This window comes from Ambystoma mexicanum, unplaced genomic scaffold (assembly GCF_040938575.1).
Source record: "Ambystoma mexicanum isolate Mex_15411 unplaced genomic scaffold, UKY_AmexF1_1 Mex_scaf10, whole genome shotgun sequence".
In the NCBI taxonomy this organism is placed as follows: domain Eukaryota; kingdom Metazoa; phylum Chordata; class Amphibia; order Caudata; family Ambystomatidae; genus Ambystoma; species Ambystoma mexicanum.
In genome coordinates, this window is record NW_027182325.1 from 2,867,501 (window position 1) to 2,870,000 (window position 2,500).

General features: G+C 46.7%; 7 non-coding genes and 2 pseudogenes across 7 annotated transcripts in view; all 9 read left to right on the forward strand.

Moving 5' to 3' along the window:
• The window catches only part of LOC138548186 (5S ribosomal RNA), a 119-nt gene extending 66 nt beyond the window's left edge, over positions 1-53 (forward strand). Inside the window, exon 1 of the ribosomal RNA XR_011291998.1 lies at positions 1-53. This exon is cut by the window's left edge and continues 66 nt beyond it. This is a non-coding gene — a ribosomal RNA (5S ribosomal RNA).
• Positions 54-159: 106 nt separating this feature from the next.
• LOC138545198 (5S ribosomal RNA) lies at positions 160-268 on the forward strand (annotated as a pseudogene).
• A 463-nt stretch (positions 269-731) lies between these two features.
• Positions 732-850, forward strand: LOC138542228 (5S ribosomal RNA). The gene has a single exon (XR_011290215.1). It is a non-coding gene; the product is annotated as a 5S ribosomal RNA (ribosomal RNA).
• Positions 851-956: 106 nt separating this feature from the next.
• On the forward strand, positions 957-1,075 carry LOC138540149 (5S ribosomal RNA). Its single transcript, XR_011288206.1, has one exon. It is a non-coding gene; the product is annotated as a 5S ribosomal RNA (ribosomal RNA).
• Positions 1,076-1,181: 106 nt separating this feature from the next.
• LOC138550493 (5S ribosomal RNA) lies at positions 1,182-1,300 on the forward strand. Its single transcript, XR_011294243.1, has one exon. It is a non-coding gene; the product is annotated as a 5S ribosomal RNA (ribosomal RNA).
• A 93-nt stretch (positions 1,301-1,393) lies between these two features.
• Positions 1,394-1,512, forward strand: LOC138549645 (5S ribosomal RNA). The gene has a single exon (XR_011293421.1). It is a non-coding gene; the product is annotated as a 5S ribosomal RNA (ribosomal RNA).
• Positions 1,513-1,618: 106 nt separating this feature from the next.
• LOC138545199 (5S ribosomal RNA) lies at positions 1,619-1,727 on the forward strand (annotated as a pseudogene).
• Positions 1,728-2,197: 470 nt separating this feature from the next.
• On the forward strand, positions 2,198-2,316 carry LOC138538910 (5S ribosomal RNA). The gene has a single exon (XR_011286994.1). It is a non-coding gene; the product is annotated as a 5S ribosomal RNA (ribosomal RNA).
• Positions 2,317-2,422: 106 nt separating this feature from the next.
• Positions 2,423-2,500, forward strand: part of LOC138540150 (5S ribosomal RNA) — a 119-nt gene continuing 41 nt past the window's right edge. Inside the window, exon 1 of the ribosomal RNA XR_011288207.1 lies at positions 2,423-2,500. This exon is cut by the window's right edge and continues 41 nt beyond it. This is a non-coding gene — a ribosomal RNA (5S ribosomal RNA).

The following is a 2,500-nucleotide window of genomic DNA, read 5'->3' on the forward strand; positions in this document are numbered from 1 at the left end:
CCTAGTTAGTACCTGGATGGGAGACCACCTGGGAATACCAGGTGCTGTAGGCTTTTTTGTGCTCCAAGTTCAGGAAGTGAGCCATTTCACAATTGCCTTTCAAAACTGCAAGGTCTAGCCGACTAGATGCTTAAAAGTACAAAACTCACTAGGCCCAGAGCCTACGGCCACACCACACTGAATGCGCCCGATCTCGGAAGCTAAGCAGGGTCAGGCCTAGTTAGTACCTGGATGGGAGACTGCCTGGGAATACCAGGTGCTGTAGGCTTTTTTGTGCTCCATGATTAGTAATTGCGCAACTTCTCAATTATTTTTCAAATTTGGTATGTTTCCAAAATAATTGTATCCCGTTTTATAGTGGAAATGTTGGACAACATCATGAGGGCTGGAGCTACCTTTTTACATAGAATTAGCATACAGGTAGTGTGTTCATGGGTAATAAATCGACTTTCACATGTAATGCAGTACAGAGAATATTGAGTCCTTCAAGAGGCATGAAAGAAAACCATTATTGTGTTGATTGTTCTCTCCACCTCCCTGCAACAGACACAGGATGGATGAATTAAAGTTATCCTACCAGACATAGGAGTCCTGAATGGGCCCACCAGTCTTATATATCTCGCCTGATCGAGCCTGATCGAGCGATGAGCGTGGTATCATGTTGCAAGTGGCTGCATGGCTTAGCTTACTAAATGCAAATGCATAAGAGTAATATTCTTAGCATTCCTAGAGCCTACGGCCACACCACACTGAATGCACCCGATCTCGACTGATCTCGGAAGTTAAGCAGTGTCAGGCCTAGTTAGTACCTGGATGGGAGACCGCCTGGGGATACCAGGTGCTGTAGGCTTTTTTGTGCTCCAAGTTCAGGAAGTGAGCCCTTTCTCAATTGCCTTTTAAAACTGCAAGGTCTAGCCGACTAGATGCTTAAAAGTACAAAACTCACTAGGCCCAGAGCCTACGGCCACACCACACTGAATGTGCCTGATCTCGTCTGATCTCAGAAGCTAAGCAGTGTCGGGCCTAGTTAGTACCTGGATGGAAGACCGCCTGGGAATACCAGGTGCTGTAGGCTTTTTTGTACTCCAAGTTCAGGAAGTGAGCCATTTCTCAATTGCCTTTCAAAACTGCAAGGTCTAGCCGACTAGATGCTTAAAAGTACAAAACTCACAAGAACCAGAGCCTACGGCCACACCACACTGAATGCGCCCGATCTCGTCTGATCTCGGAAGCTAAGCAGTGTCGGGCCTCGTTAGTACCTGGATGGGAGACCGCCTGGGAATACCAGGTGCTGTAGGCTTTTTTGTGCTCCAAGTTCAGGAAGTGAGCCATTTCTCAATTGCAAGGTCTAGCTGACTAGATGCTTAAAAGTACAAAACTCACTAGGCTCAGAGCCTATGGCCACACCACACTGATTGCGCCCGATCTCGTCTGATCTCGGAAGCTAAGCAGTGTCGGGCCTAGTTAGTACCTGGATGGGAGACCACCTGGGAATACCAGGTGCTGTAGGCTTTTTTGTGCTCCAAGTTCAGGAAGTGAGCCATTTCACAATTGCCTTTCAAAACTGCAAGGTCTAGCCGACTAGATGCTTAAAAGTACAAAACTCACTAGGCCCAGAGCCTACGGCCACACCACACTGAATGCGCCCGATCTCGGAAGCTAAGCAGGGTCAGGCCTAGTTAGTACCTGGATGGGAGACTGCCTGGGAATACCAGGTGCTGTAGGCTTTTTTGTGCTCCATGATTAGTAATTGCGCAACTTCTCAATTATTTTTCAAATTTGGTATGTTTCCAAAATAATTGTATCCCGTTTTATAGCGGAAATGTTGGACAACATCATGAGGGCTGGAGCTACCTTTTTACATAGAATTAGCATACAGGTAGTGTGTTCATGGGTAATAAATCGACTTTCACATGTAATGCAGTACAGAGAATATTGAGTCCTTCAAGAGGCATGAAAGAAAACCATTATTGTGTTGATTGTTCTCTCCACCTCCCTGCAACAGACACAGGATGGATGAATTAAAGTTATCCTACCAGACATAGGAGTCCTGAATGGGCCCACCAGTCTTATATATCTCGCCTGATCGAGCCTGATCGAGCGATGAGCGATGAGCGTGGTATCATGTTGCAAGTGGCTGCATGGCTTAGCTTACTAAATGCAAATGCATAAGAGTAATATTCTTAGCATTCCTAGAGCCTACGGCCACACCACACTGAATGCACCCGATCTCGACTGATCTCGGAAGTTAAGCAGTGTCAGGCCTAGTTAGTACCTGGATGGGAGACCGCCTGGGAATACCAGGTGCTGTAGGCTTTTTTGTGCTCCAAGTTCAGGAAGTGAGCCCTTTCTCAATTGCCTTTTAAAACTGCAAGGTCTAGCCGACTAGATGCTTAAAAGTACAAAACTCACTAGGCCCAGAGCCTACGGCCACACCACACTGAATGTGCCTGATCTCGTCTGATCTCAGAAGCTAAGCAGTGTCGGGCCTAGTTAGTAC